Source organism: Somniosus microcephalus, chromosome 5 (genome assembly GCF_052327205.1).
Source record: "Somniosus microcephalus isolate GS21.2 chromosome 5, FLI_Smic_1.0, whole genome shotgun sequence".
NCBI lineage: Eukaryota > Metazoa > Chordata > Chondrichthyes > Squaliformes > Somniosidae > Somniosus > Somniosus microcephalus.
Genome location: NC_140991.1, coordinates 236800043 through 236815833, shown reverse-complemented (window position 1 = coordinate 236815833; position 15791 = coordinate 236800043). Strand labels below are relative to the sequence as shown.

The 15791-nt window shown below is 45.6% G+C and overlaps 1 pseudogene across 1 annotated transcript in view; it reads left to right on the top strand.

Annotated features, from left to right (window-relative positions):
* The first annotated feature begins 961 nt into the window (after positions 1-961).
* Positions 962-15791, top strand: part of LOC147117612 (leukocyte elastase inhibitor-like) — a 57401-nt pseudogene continuing 42571 nt past the window's right edge. The window contains exon 1 of the transcript XR_015078489.1: positions 962-1134. The product of XR_015078489.1 is annotated as a leukocyte elastase inhibitor-like (transcript). The remainder of the gene's footprint in view (positions 1135-15791) is intronic.

Below are 15791 nucleotides of genomic sequence, written 5' to 3'. Positions count from 1 at the left end.
CTGTGTAATGAGTGATTGGGCAGATTCGCCCTGACCTTCGAATAGTAAAGTCCTGTTAAAGTTTACTCTTGTAGTCTGTGTAATAATTTGCAATATAACACACAGATTTTACAGTGCCCCTTGACCTACCGCCGGATGATTTGTCCGACAGGGTCAGGGGGGCGTTTTTGTGGCCATGGCAGCGCAAATTAAAGGGCAGGTGCCGGGCAGCCAATTCTTTTTTGGCTGCCTGCCAGCACCTGCACCCTTCTGCTTTTTTATGCTTTTTTTACGTGATAGGTCAGCCTGACTATTTTCCGGCAATCTGCTCCCCAGTGGTCCAGTAGGGCCACGGTGCACGCAGTGCTAGGCCCCTCCCCTTTAATCAGGGGAGGGAGGCCTGCAATACTGCGGCGCTGCATGCTGATGCGTGTGGCGCTGTTGCACGTAGCGCTGCAATATTCAATAGTAATGCCCGAGGAAGGAGGGGAACGCTTCCAGTAGCGTCCCGCCTCCTGCTTGGGGCGCTACCACTGAATTTACTGCACAGGGTCGCTAACCTTTTCGGGGCGCTACTGGAATGTAGTGCCCCAAAGGGGGCGCCACCCAATTTTTCCCCCTATGATTCTAAAGTGTCATTCCCACATTACGGTATTGTTACTTTATTCACAATTTCTCTCCATGGGTCCCTGTGTCAAAGAGTTTACCTTTGGCTGAAACAATAGTTGGACTACCACTCTGAAACAACCAGTGGGAGGCATGTGAGTGCAGCCTGGGCAACTTTTCTTTTAATTTTCTTTCCCTCAAATAGGAAAGTGTCTGAAATTTGGTCAGTGTTTCTTCACAAAAGTATGACTGAGATCAGTAACTCAGTGTCAGGGGATTGTAGAATTAAATCTGTGGTGCAGCACATCATTGCTTCAACACACTTTGCCACCATACACCCTTAACTTTCGAACATGTTTTGTTTTCTCCTAGAATTTAGCAATGGATTCTCTGACTGCTGCAAATACCACATTTACCTTTGATCTCTTCAAGAAGCTAAATGAAGACAAAGAAAACGAGAATATATTCTTCTCTCCATTAAGTATTTCAGCTGCTCTAGCCATGGTGTATCTCGGTACCAAAAGCAACACTGCAGCTGAGATGGTTTAGGTAAGTGAGGGTTGAATACATCGTCCAATCATGAATGGGGACATCATAGGGTAAATTTTGCATGGCTCCACTCCTGGTATGGAGCTTTGTTGGGTAGGAACATGGACCACAGCATCGGCCCTTTGGTGTCAACTGACCTATCAGTGACCCCTAACTACCATCCAGCAATATTCTATGCCTAGTGAGGAGTTCACAAAATCCTCATGACTCAGGTCGATAACTCAGATCTTTCAACTTACAATCACTGACAAAATTTTGTTGACACGTTCCAGCTACATGCATGTGCCACTCACGTTCATTAAGTCTAATTTGTTTGGCATTTTCAGTATGATAGTCTATGTACAGATTCTTTCAACAGCTTGCTTTATTCATATAATCATTTTGCTATGTACATAGGTTACTTTAATATAATGGGCCTGGACTTCCTGGGCAGCTGCTTGACTACCAGTCTGTTGCATCCCTATCCCATATCCAAGGGGATAGGGGCATTGCATATGGAGGATGGGCACCCATGGAATATAGGAACATAGGAACAGGAATAGGCCATTTAGCCCCAATTAACAATTGATCTAGCATCAATTGCCGTTTGTGGAAGAGAGTTCCAAACTTCTACCACCCTTTGTGTGTAGAAGTGTTTCCTAATTGCACTCCTGAAAGGTCTGGCTCTACTTTTTAAACTATGCCCCTTAGTCCTAGGCTCCTCGGAAATAGTTTCTCTCTATCTACCCTAACTGTTCCTCTTAATATCTTGAAAACTTTGATCAAATCATTCCTTAATCGTTTAAATTAATACAACCCTAGTTTGTGTAATCTCTCCTCGTAATTTAACCATTGGAGTCCAGGTATCATTCTGGTAAACCTACGATGCACTCCCTCCAAGGCCAATGTATCCTGCGTTAAACAGTACCTTGATTTCAAAATTCTCATCCTTGTTTTCAAATCCCTCCATGGCCTTGCCCCTCCATATCTCTGTAATCTCCTCCAACCCCACAAGACCCTGAAATATCTGCGCTCCTCTAATTCTGCCCTCTTGAGCATCCCTGATTATAATCGCTCAACCTTTGGTGGCCGTGCCTTCTGTTGCCTAGGCCCTAAGCTCTGGAATTCTCTGCTTAAACCTCTCCGCCTCACTACCTCTCTTTCCTCCTTTAAGACGCACCTTAAAACCTACCTCTTTGACCAAGCTTTTGGTCATCTGCCCTAATTTCTCCTTACATGGCTTGGTGTCAAATATTTTTTGTTTTATAATACTCCTGTGCAGCGCCTTAGGACGTTTGCTACATTAAAGATGCCATATAAATACAAATTTTTGTTGTTGTTCCTAAGGTGTGGTGCCCAGACCTGCTCACAATACTCCAGGTGTGGTCTAACCAGAGCTTTGTACAGCTGCAGCATAACTTCTACCCCCTTGTATTCTAGTCCTCTAGATATAAAGGCCAGCATTCCATTAGCATTTTTGATTGTTTTCTGTACCTGTTCATGACATTTTAATGATCTATGTATCTGGACCCCCAAGTCTCTTTGGACCTCCATTTTTTAAGCTTATCACCATTTAGAAAGTACCCTGGTCTATCATTTTTAAGTCCAAAGTGGATGATCTCACATTTGCCTACATTGAAATCCATTTGCCACAGTTTTGCCCATTCACTTAATCTATCAATATCTCTTTGTAATTTTACACTTTCATCTACACTGCCTACAATGCTGCCTGTCTTTGTGTCATGGTGTGGAGATGCCGGTGTTGGACTGGGGTGGACAAATGTAAGAAGTCACACAACACCAGGTTATAGTCCAACAGTTTTATTTGAAGTCACAAGCTTTCGGAGCGCTGCTCCTTCGTCAGGTGAAGCTGTCAGCTGTGTCTTTATGCATCTCTCCACTTCACCTGACGAAGGAGCAGTGCTCCGAAAGCTTGTGATTTCAAATAAAACTGTTGGACTATAACCTGGTGTTGTGTGACTTCTTACATTTGTCTTTGTGTCATCAGCAAATTTGGATATGTGGCTTTCTACCCATCATCTAAGTTGTTAATTAACACAGTGAATAGTTGAGGCCCCAACATAGATCCCTGTGGGACACCACTAGTCACATCCTGCCAATTAGAGTACCTGCCCATTATCCCTACTCTCTGGGGCTGATTTTGCCAGCCCTGGGGAGGTGGGTATGGAGGCAGGGCTGCCGGAAAAATGGCAGAATTTGGGGGTGGGTGCCCAACCATGCCATCTTCCCAGGAGGCAGGTAGTCGTCCCACGCCGGGTCCCGTCTCCTTGGAGGCGGGAAGGGATTAAAACCTATTAACAGCCTGTTAACAAGTATTTAACAGGAAGAAAATATGATTATCCCCTTTTTGCCCTCAAAAGTGCAGGCTTCCCGGAGGCTCCAAAACATGCCTGCTCAGCTCAGCGAGCAGTGGGTCTGCTGGGGTCGGGGGGGGTGCAAAAGTGTGGTGTGAAGGCAAGTGATGGGTGCAAGAGTGTAGTGGTGAGTATCTGAGGTAAGCGCAAAGTGTTTTTAAAAGTGTACTTACCTTTGTTTCTTCCTGCAGGCTTCAGTCGGTTTGTATGCGGAGAGTTTCGGACCTCCGAGTTGTGATTGACAGGTGGCCGTTGCAATCACAGATGCAACAACCATCTCAATTCTGTTAAAGAAAGAAGTTTGATGGGGTCTTGTATTCAAGACCTCATCAAACTGCAGAGAATGTCACTGTTTGACAGCTTCACAGAGCTGTCAAACGATGACAATTCATCTGCCAAAAATTTTTGACAGATGAAACGTCATACGTTGACGTGCTCTGCAATCGGCTTTCCTTTAATTGGTCTGCTAAGCCCGTTGGGCGGGCCTAACAAGGTTAATCAAGGGAAAATAACGTGGGTTGGCCACAGATCAATGGAGGCAGGACATTGACCCGACAAGCAGCAGTCCCGCTTCCAACGTGCCCCCAGTCACAAAAAGTCTCCTGCCGCTCAGCCAATTTCCTAACCAGGTCAATAATTTGCCTTCAATTCTATGGGCTTCAACCTTAGTTAACAGTCTCTTATGAGGGACTTTATCAAATGCCTTCTGGAAGTCCATATAAATAACACCCATAGACATTCCCCTGTCCACTACTTTAGTCACCTCTTCAAAAAATTCAATCAGGTTCGTCAGGCATGGCCTACCCTTTACAAATCCATGCTGGCTCTCTCTGATCAGCTGAAAATGTTCAAGATGTTCAGTCACCCTATCCTTAATTATAGACTCTAGTAATTTCCCGACACAGATGTTAGGCTAACTGGTCTATAATTCCCTGGTTTCCCTCTCTCGCCATTCTTAAATAGCAGAGTGACATGTGCAATTTTCCAATCTAAAGGAACGGTTCCTGAATCAAGAGAATTTTGGAAGATTATGGTTAGAGCATCTATAATGTGCTCATCTACTTCCTTTAAATCCCTGGGATGGAAACCATCTGGTCCTGGGGATTTGTCACTCTTTAGTGCCATTATTTTCTTCATTACTGTTATTTTGCTTACACTAATTTTGTTGAGTCCCTGACCCTGATTAAATATTAGTTTCCTTGGGACTTCTGGCATGTTATCCTCTTCCTCTACTGTAAATACTGACACAATGTAATTATTCAATATGTCTGCCATTTCCGTATAATCATTAACAATATCACCGTTATCAGTCTTCAAGAGGCCAACGCTGCTCCTGACCACCCTCTTTTTCCTAATATAATTGTAAACATTCTCTGTGTTGATTTTGATATCCCTTGCAAGTTTCTTTTCATACTCCCTTTTTGTAGCTCTTACTATCTGTTCTGTCACCCTTTGCTGTTCTTTGTATCTTTCCCATTCGCCAGCATCTGTGCTATTTTTTGCATTTTTGCATGCTTTTTCTTTTAGTTTTATGCTGCCCTTTACCTCTTGAGTCGTCCATGGCTATTTTTTTGGGAAGTAGAGCTCTTACCTCTTAGGGGCATAAACTGGTTCTGTATCACATTAAATTCTTTTTTGAACACCTCCCACTGATCTTCTGTCATTTTATCCATTAAAAGATTTGGCCAGTTTACTGTGGACAGTCTCTGCCTCATCCCGTTGAAGTCAGATCTTAGTAGCTGTTTTGCATTGCCCCCTTTCAAACATTATGTTGAACTCGATCATGTTATGATCGCTATAAGATAAATATTCATGCACATTTAGGCTGTTAACTAAATCTGGCTCATTACTCATACTAAATCTAATATGGCATGCCCCCTTGTTGGTTCTAGGATATATTGTTGCAGAAAACTATCCCGAACACACTCAAGAAATTCACTACCTTTCTGACATGTGCTAGTCTGTTTATCCCAATCTATATGAAAGTTAAAATTCCCCATTAAAACCACTCTGCCTTTACTGCATGCTTGTCTAATCTTTGCAGTTATACAATCTAGCACTTCAGAACTGCTATAAAACTCCCACTACAGTCTTAAATCCTTTCCTATTTCTTAATTCTACCCATAAAGTCCACTGCCTGCTTACCTCTCGTTATATCTTCTCTTATCATTGAAGTGATTTGACCCTTAATCACTAAGGCTACTCCTCCCCCTCTACCAATTTCCCTATCTTTCCTGTAGACCTTATAAACTGGTATATTTAGTTCCCAGTCCTGACCGTCTTGCAGCCATGCCGCTTTCAAAACTACTGGGGAGTCTGCCATGGTGGAAAGGAAATATGCCAGAGTACTACTTGCTGTAATGTTACGGGGACCAGCTATGTCGAGTGAAGATGATTAGAAATTGTAAAAACGTTAAGATTTTCACGGTTGTTTTGTTTGATAACACTCCTGTGAAGCACCTTGGGATATTTTCCCAGACTGATTCCTGGGAACCAGACTGATCCCTAGAATGGGGGGATTGTCCTATGAGGAGAGATTGAGGAGATTAGGCCTATATTTCCTAGAATTTAGAAGAATGAGAGGTGATCTCATTGAAACATATAGAATTCTTTCAGGGCTTGACAGGGTAAATGCAGGGAGGATGTTTCCCCTGGCTGGGGAGTCTAGAACTAGGGGTTACAGTCTCAGAATAAGGGGTCGGCCATTTAGGACTTAGGTGAGGAGAAATTTCTTCACTCAAATGGCTGTGAATTTTTGGAATTCTCTACCCCAGAGGGCTGTGGTTGCTCAGTTGTTGAGAATATACAAGGCAGAGAAAGATAGATTTTTCGATATTATAGGAATCAAGGGATATGGGGCTAGTGTGGGAAGGTGGAGTTGAGGTAGAAGATCAGCCATGATCTTATGGAATGGCGGAGCAGGCTTGAAGGGCCAAATGCCCTACTCCTGCTCCTATTTCTTATGTTCTTATTTTACTACCTTAAAAGTATGATATAAATTCAAGTTGTTGTTGTTGTAGTTGTTGCTTTCCTAAAGACAATCAATCACTCTACTCTGCTGTTGGGAAACCGGCATTTGAATTAGTTGTGGGCCTCACTTCTGCCAGGACCTGATCCTGGTGTGCAAGTCCACTTGCATCATGCAGGTGTACTAAGTGTTAATGACAAATGAGGCGGAACTGGCAGAAAATCAAGCAGATGGCATCATCCCACTAGATCCGCTTCTGCTGGTGACATCTACACGGGGAAGGGGTGGGCGGAATCAAGATTTTCCAGCCACCACTTCCAGCAGATTTTGGCATCATGTGAAGCATGTGGAGACCTGGCCAAACTCAATCCTTGTCTCAAATTCCAGTTCACACTATTCGATTGCAACAGGGGAATGCACCCCAACCCCAGCCCAAGAATTTAAATCCCAACATCTTCTTTTATTGTTTGTCATAGAATCTGACAGCACAGAAGGAGGCCATTTGGCCCATCATGCCTGTGCCAGTCGGCCCTTTGAAAGAGCTATCCAATTAGTCCCACTCCTCCGTTCTTTCCCCATAGCCCTGAACATTTTTCCTTTTCAAGAATTTGCCCAATATTCTTTTGAAAGTTGCTATTGATTCTGCTTCCACTACCTTTTCAGGCAATACGTTTCAGATCACAACAACTTGTAGTGTAAAAAAAAAGTCTCATCATCTCCCCTCTGGTTCTTTTGTCCTCGGATAAACTGTTTTCAACAGTAAAAAGTAGAAATTTTGCTCATCACTGTTGTAGAAAAATTTTATACATTCATATGAAATTCCTCTTCAAGCTATTTTAACACAGGTGTTAATCCAAAATAGTGCAGAGAGGAATTTCATACAAACATGTTAAGAGGTATAGGGCTAAAATTTGAGTAGCGCCCCATTTGGCGCCCTGGAAAAATTAGCGCCCCGTGCCAGAAATTGAGCGGTTGTGCCCCAAAAGGGAAGCAGGGCACTACTGGAAGCGCCCCGCATTCCTCTTGCGACGCTGCAAGTCAATATCACGGCGCTACGTGCCGCAGCGCCATGCACTGCGGCACGTCGCACCGTGGTAATGCACGCCTTCCTCCCCTTCTTAAAGGGGAGGGGCCTTGCGCAGCGCAACCCGGGACCCAGCTGGACCCCCGGGGACCGGGAGTGCCAGCAAAAGAGCCCGACACCTCTTGGAGCGCAACCGGCACTCCGCGGTAGGGGGGTGCCGTTCGGGAGGCCCAGGACGGGAGCGCAGGCAGGTGCTGGCAGGCGGCCAGCAACAAAAATGGCCGCTCCGCACTTTGCCTTTAAATTGCGCCTTCCCGGCCGCAGGTAGGCCCCCCTGACCCCGTCGGACATAGCATCCGGCGGTAAATCAGGGGGCACTCCCGAAGATCGCGGCCGGGGCGCGAGCGGGGCGCTGCGCATGGCGATGATGTCATCGCCACGGGGCACTACCGGTTCGTGCCGCTGCTAACCGCCCGCTGAATTTTGCGGGAGGCATGGGCGGCACCCCGCCCAGGCGCTAGTTGCTTTGCACCCCATTAGCACTCCCTTAGGGCGCTAACGGGAGGCACAAAGCAAATTAATTTTTCCCCCATAGAATATAAAAGCCAAGAGGTCATGTTGAGCATATATGAAACCTTAATAAGACCTCAATTAGAGTATCATTTGCATTATTGGGCTCCACTCTATTGGAAGGATATTGTGGCTTTGAAGAAGGTACTAAAGGACGCTGCCTTGTATGAAGAAATACAAATATAAAGAAATATTTCAAAAATTGTGTCTTCTTTCATTAGAATGGCGCAGATTACAGGCTGATATAAGAAGAGTGTTTAAAATTCTGAAAGATGGGACAGGGTACAGGAAACTTTCTGGTATCCAGCACTGATGGGACCGAGCTGGTGCCGTTAGATCAAAACTGCCGTATAAACCAGCTCTAATGTTGAAACATACAGAGCTTTTCAGCTCCGTGTGAATCAACAAACCCTGTTGCTTAGCAACAGCTTCAAAACAGTTGGCTGCAGCTGCAAGCGTCTCTAGCTGAAGCTGTTGCTTAGCTACAGACCTTGCAGAGCCTGACTGGGAAAAAAAAAGCAACGAGAAGTAAAAAAACTTATAGAAAACGGCTCTTGAATTTTGCCGGTAGATAGAGCTTTCCGGACTTTTAACCTCCGGTTAAACGAAAGTTTCCTGTAGATGGAAATAGACTGTTTCGAGTAGTTGAGAGGGTCTAAAACAAGGGACCAGAGATCATAGAATCATAGTGTCAGAGAATCATAGAACAGTACAGCACAGAATGAGGCCATTCGGCCCATCGAGTCTGCGCCGGCTCTTTCAAAAAGCAATCCAGTTAGTCCCACTCCTGCTCTATCATATCATGTGATTGACTGAAATCCAAATTCAAGCCAGAATAAACCCTTGAGTGTCTTTATTGAATTCTGAATAATGGAGCATAAGTTCGTCTTGGGCGGTAAAGCACAGCAGGCGATAGCCTGTTTTACACACCACCCAATTTTCTTTTTCATTGAAGTCAATGGATTTGCTGTTGCCTGTTTTGTGCTATCGCCCAAGATGAATCAGCATAAGTCACACTTTATTCGAAAGCCTGGAGTGGGACTTTAGGCACCGGTCTGCAGGGCTAGTATTCCATGAAGTTCTGAGTGTTACCCTTCCACCATCACAATACATAGTCAGTGAAACTGGTTCTCCCAATATGTATTTTATAAGAGGTCACTGTCACACAGACTTCAGCACAACAGCACAAGCTGGAGTATCCTGGAAGTGGTGCAATGGCCGTGCTATACCTCACTGGGCCAAGAGTCTGGAAAGGAACTTGTGATATTTTGTCAGCATTAAAACAACTGTTGTAAGTACATAATGAAGAAGGTAGGATGGGGGGAAAATGAAACCAGATTTACCAGCACTCTACACCACCGCCAACATTCACCAATCAATGTTACAGAGGTAGCAGTTGCTTTAAAGTAATGTTCCACTGTTCAAATACTTGCACTGTGGACCACCAAACCAGGTGTATATCCAGTATAAAATTCCACCTGCAGTGTTGTGGTAAAAAGAACCAGCCATATACAGAGCAGGAACACATCAAACCCGTGACTTACAAAACTTGTATTTGTTGTAACTGATTAATGTGTCTTCTCATTGCTTGTAGAATAGGGGATGGGCTTTTGCCAAACTGGTTTTGTTGAGAGAACATTTTATCCTGTAAGGGCCAATATATTGGGTGTGACTGCATAAATTTAAGTGCATTTCATGCCTTTACATTTAATCTGAGGTAAAAGGACCTTGTACAATAAAAAAATGATTGGGAATATTTAAGAGTGCTCGTACTTTTAATTTGGAAATTGAAAATACTAACAAATTTCCCTTGAGTTGCTCATGACAAGTAAAAGGATACACTAGTATATTATATATACAGGAAACTCTTTTTTTTAATCCAGCACCGACGGGACTGGTGTGGTGCCGGTTGATCAAAAAGTCCGGATTACAGAGAGGTATACTTACTAAGGTATGAGAGCCCCGTACACGGCCACAGATCCAGGCTTCCCTGTTGCATGGCAACAGGTGCAGGAACCCTGGTTACACGGCCACAGATCTAGGCGTCCCTGTTGCATGGCAACAGGTGCAGGAACCCCAGTTACACGGCCACAGATCCAGGAACCCCGGTTGCACAGCCACTAATATGAAGTAAAACTTACCTGAACCTACTCCTGAATTTTGCCGGTTAAGAGAGATTTCCGGTTATTTAGGTGCCGGTAAAAAGAGAGTATTATACAAGAGGATACACTAATTTATTATGACAACAGCATTATACCATGAGACTTTCACTTTAATCAGCAGTATCTTTTAAAGTCTCAGGGGGTGAAATTAGGTTGTGAAGGAATAGCCATATTCAGAAAAATACACCATTCTATGAAATATTCTGACTTTATTAAACATGACAAACTGGGCTTAAAGATCTGGAAGCCTCAACAATCGAAAGCTGCAAACGGCATACAGGCTTTTGAGATAAGGTAAGTTGTTGACACTGAAACAGCCCTATTGAAGCAGCAGGTTGGAGGTTCCTCTAAGTCTGCAGCATTGGAAAAAAGACAATGGTACACCCAGTTAAGGTGTCATAAACCAACACTTCGGGAAAGAATCACATAAAATTAAAGAAACATATGCCTTCGTAAAAATAACATCAAATGAAACATGGGAGGCACCAGCCATCACATTGTTTTTGTGTTGAACTTGGAACACCTAGGAGACACGAAGGGCTCGATTTTAACTCAGCTGTCAGGCAGGCTTTGAGGCGTGTGGGTGGTTAAAATTGCAAAACCTGGGGGAGCGGGACCCCCCCCCCCGCCTGGTTCCCGACACCTAGCCATTTTAACCCAGGTGTGTCTGATGGTCCCGAATCAGTCCCGCCTGCAAAAGGCGGGACCGCCCTTTAGGGCCCTTAAACAGCACTCATTGGCCTTGATAATCCCATTTTAACAGGCCCTTGCCTGTTTAACCCTTTTCCCATGTAAAACACGCCTGGTGGGGATCACGCCTGTGAAATCTGCCGTGAACACTATTGGCTTGCTGACTATCAGCTGCAGGTCAACCATTAAAGAGGAGATTTGATCAGCCATCATTTGCAGGTGGCAGGACTTTGTTGTTTCAGGCCTGGGGCAACTTTTACCAGGTTTAACCACACCTGTGGAAGGTTGGAGCCTCACACATTTCTCCAGTGTGACCTCCTGCGAAACCCCTCTCGCCAGCCTCACTCAGCGCTTCCTCAAATGAGGCATCTACCAGAAGCATGGGAGGCCTTTTTTTCCTTCCCTTCTTGGCATTAGAGGACCTCCAGCCCCATTCGTGAAATGACACACGCCACAACTGCAGAAGCTGCCATCAGAATTTTTATGCAAAACAAACAACTGATGGCATTTTTACAGAATACACAACATTTCACCCGAGTGACTACCCTTGTGAATATTTGTGCTTTATTTTCCTCTTACGTGTGCTCCTACGTAGTGGTTCCCCTGTGGCTTCAGCAGATGTGGAGGCCCCTTGCTCACTTTCCTGCTGCTCCTGTCTCAACACCTTTGGCGGGCACCCTCTGGGGTGGCGAGCCTGTGAGGGCTCGTCAGTAGTCTGCTGCTCCTGCGGCTGTGCAGGAGTTGAGACGTCTATCTCAGTTGGGTATGGACTCCAGCGGGGCTCTGACCGAGGGCTCTGCAGTGGCATGGAAGTGTGAGCGCTTGGGGAGGAGCCCCCACTTCCTTGAGGTCTGCCACCAACCTCCCTCTCATGGGTCAGGTCTCCCTCAGTGCCTGCAAGTGGCTTGAGAGTACCTTGCTGCACATCAGGGGGGCCATGGGGACCCGTTTCTGCAATGGCAGTCCTACTCAGAAGGACTTCCATGAAGGTCTGGTTTCTCTGTTCAATAGATGCCCATCGCTCCTCAAGAGATGTCATTCTATTCTGAACACTCACCATGTTTTCCATACCCTGGCAACTAACCTCCTCCATGGCCGTAGCCCTAGCTCTCCTCTACCGTAGCCAACCTTACCACGGAGTCAGCAATCATTTCCACGTAGGTAGCCATCCTTTCCGTGTTGATGCGTTCATGCGCCAATAACTCCACAAAGGCTCTGCTCATGTTCACTATGGACTACTCCATTCGCTCCACACTCGCAGTGACCCTAGAGACAAAACCTGCCAGAGACTCCTGCATCTGTGCATGGAGTTCCATCACCTCTGATCTTACGGATGGACCCAGAGGCAGAGGGTCGACATGCAGCTGAGCCGAGCTGGCAGAGTCCTGCGCCTTCCGACGAGGACTCTCCACTGCTGTCCCTGTCTCCACAATCTGCTGATGCTTACTTGTGAGCTGTGATACACCAGGTGACAACTCTACTCTATGTCCTGAAGGTCCCACCGAGGTGTGAGTGTCTGCGCTGGTGCTGGGTGCGCTTATTTCTGCTGACGCTGCACCCTCAGAGGTTGCAGATTCCTTTGAGGAGTCTGGCATCTCAGGCTCTTCCTCCTGTACAGTGGGGACAGGGGCTCTCGATGGTCCTGTGGGGGAGTCAAGGAAAAAGTTAGAGATGTGATGCCAAGGTTACATGCACATTGCATTTTGCAGATGATCATAAGTCCATATGATGTAGCTTCAGAATCATTATCAGCGACTCATGCAATGCCAATGAGAGAGATGGAAAACTATTCTGTCACCAGCTTGCGGGGATGCACCTGTCTCTCCTTCCCCAACTTCCGCATCTATGTCAGCCCCGACAATCTCCAGGATGCCTTCCTCCCAGGGGCTGAACTAGGCTAATAAGGGCGACCCTCCTCCTGTCCTGGCTTGCTCTCTCCTGTTGTGAGCTCTCTTTTCCTGCAATGAGGGAGACAAGTGGAGGTTGAGTGAGAATGAAGGAGTGAGTGCAGAGATTGCATAGCATAGATACTTAGAAGGAGACAAAGATGGAGTGAGGTTGCAAGACCAAGGGCCCTCCCTGTGTGTTGTCAGTTGTGTTCAAAGCATCAGAGTGAGAGGGAGTGTGAGGGCTGCATGGTGGAACAGTTATGTGAATGTGAGCATAGAGAGACAGGGAATGGGTAAGGGTGCATGGATGTGAGTGTCTAGTGGGATGTGGAGGAAGAGATTGCTAAAGCTGAGTGCTGGTGGGGAAAGGCAATCGGGATCAGATTGAGGGTGATGGAAACTTCATACAGTACTTACTTTTCCAGTGCGATGAAGGTCATGGAATCTTTTTTCTGCACTGCATCCGTGTGAGCCCCAAGGAGTTGACTTCCCCAGCCACCTGTTGCCACACAGCCTTGGTCTGACTGGGAGGCCTCTTCCTCCCTGAAGAAGGGAACAGGACCTCCCTGTGGGCCCTAGCACCATCTAGCAATGCCTGGAGTGAAGCCTCATCAAATTTGGGGGCAGCTCTTGCCCTCCCGCTGGCCGTTGCTCCTGCAGGCTCCCGTGCCATCTTAATGGTGAAGTTTGGAAGCCTGCAGAAGAAGCAAGGCCTGCTGTGGGCCCTAAAAGCAGCAGCAATGATGATGTCATATTCTGCGACTTTCTGACTGGAAATACTCAATTGCCAAGGCTTCCCACACGTTGGAAATCAATTGGCCAATTGAGTGAAAATTGCATCAATCTCACAGACCCATTTAGATTCGTGTGGGAAACACCAAATTCGGGGAACCCGACAATTCCCCGCACCTGAGTTAAAATCGAGCCCGAAGTCTGTGTTGCAACCAGTTGAGGTGTTCTAAATGCAAAACAGGAGATACAAACAGGAGACTTTGATAAAAATGACATCAAATAGAACCACTGCTGTCACATTGTTTTTATGATAAGTTTTGAAAGGTAGAGACACAAATCTGCTTGCTACAGCTGAACTGACTGTAAGAATAGAAGAAGTCAACAGAAAAATGACTAGAGATAATTAGCTTACATCAGCATAAAACTTCAAAGGATATACCACTGAAAAAAGGTATAAATATAGAACTTTCAAATGGGAAGATAGATTTGCTGAAAGGGGCAAAGCGATTCTCAGGCTTCAGAGGCAGGCTCTGTAAGTTTTCAACTCTTTGAGTCTTGGGGATCAAGGTACTTGTATTTGATTTTGGTGGATATCCTGGAATAGACTAAGAACTGTAAAAAATGTAACGAAGTTAAGATTTGAAAATAAGGATCTCTGATAATAAGAATTGTAAGCTTTTGTATTTGGAACTGTTAATGTTGTGACTGAATCACCAACTATAGAAACATAGATAGAAACATAGAAGATAGGAGCAGGAGTAGGCCATTCAGCCCTTCGAGCCTGCTCCGCCATTCAATGTGATCATGGCTGATCATCCAAATTCAGTACCCTGTCCCTGCCTTTTCCCCATATCCCTTGATCCCTTTAGCCTCAAGAAATATTTCCAACTCTTTCTTGAATATATTTAATGAACTAGCCTCCACCGCCCTCTGTGACAGAGAATTCCACAGGTTCACCACTCTCTGGGTGAAGAAATTCCTCCTCATTTCAGTCCTAAATGGCTTACCCCTTATCCTTAGACTATGACCCCTGGTTCTGGACTCCCCGGCCATCAGAAACATCCTTCCTGCATCTAGTCTGTCCAGACCTGACAGAATTTTATAGGTTTCGATGAGATCCCCTCTGAATCTTCTAGACTCCAGTGAGTATAAGCCCAATCGACACAATCTCTCCTCATACGTCATTCCTGCCATCCCAGGTATCAGCCTGGTGAATCTTCGCTGCACTCCTTCCATGGCAAGAACGTCCTTCCTCAGGTAAGGTGACCAAAACTGCACACAATACTCAAGGTGCGGTCTCACCAAGGCCCTGTACAACTGTAGCAAGACATCCTTGTTCCTGTACTCGAACCCTCTTGCTACGAAGGTCAACATACCATTTGCCTTCTTAACCGCCTGCTGCACCTGCATGCTTACCTTCAGCGACTGGTGCACAAGGACGCCCAGGTCTCTTTGCACTTCCCCTTCTCCCAATCTATTGCCATTCAAATAATAATCTGCCTTCCTGTTTTTGCCAACAAAGTGGATAACCTCACATTTATCCACATTATAGTGCATTTGCCATGTTTCTGCCCATCACCCAACCTGTCCAAATCGTACTGGAGTTTCCTGACATCCTCCTCGCAGCTTACCCTCCCGCCCAGCTTTGTGTCGTCTGCAAATTTGGAGATATTACATCCAATTCCCTCGTCCAGATCATTAATATATATTGTGAACAGCTGGGGTCCCAGGACCGATCCTTGCGGTACCCCACTAGTCACTGCCTGCCACTCGGAAAACGACCCGTTTATTCCAACTCTTTGCCTTCTGTCCGCCAACCAGTTCTCTATCCAAGTCAATACCTTGCCCCCAATCCCATGTGCCTTAATTTTGCACGCTAATCTCTTGTGTGGGACCTTATCGAAAGCCTTCTGAAAGTCCAAATACACCACATCCACTGGTTCTCCCTATCTATTTTACCAGTTACATCCTCAAAAAATTCCAGTAGATTAGTCAAGCGTGATTTACCTTTTGTAAATCCATGTTGACTTTGTCCGATCCTGTCACTGCTTTCCAAGTGCTCTGCTATTACATCTTTTATAATAGACTCTAGCATTTTCCCCACTACCGATGTCAGGCTTACCGGTCTATACTTCCCCGCTTTTTCTCTACCACCTTTTTTGAATAGTGTGGTAACATTAGCTACCCTCCAATCCATGGGTACCGTTCCAGAGTCTATCGAGTTCTGGAAGATGACCAGTAATGCATCTACTATCTCTAGGGTCACTT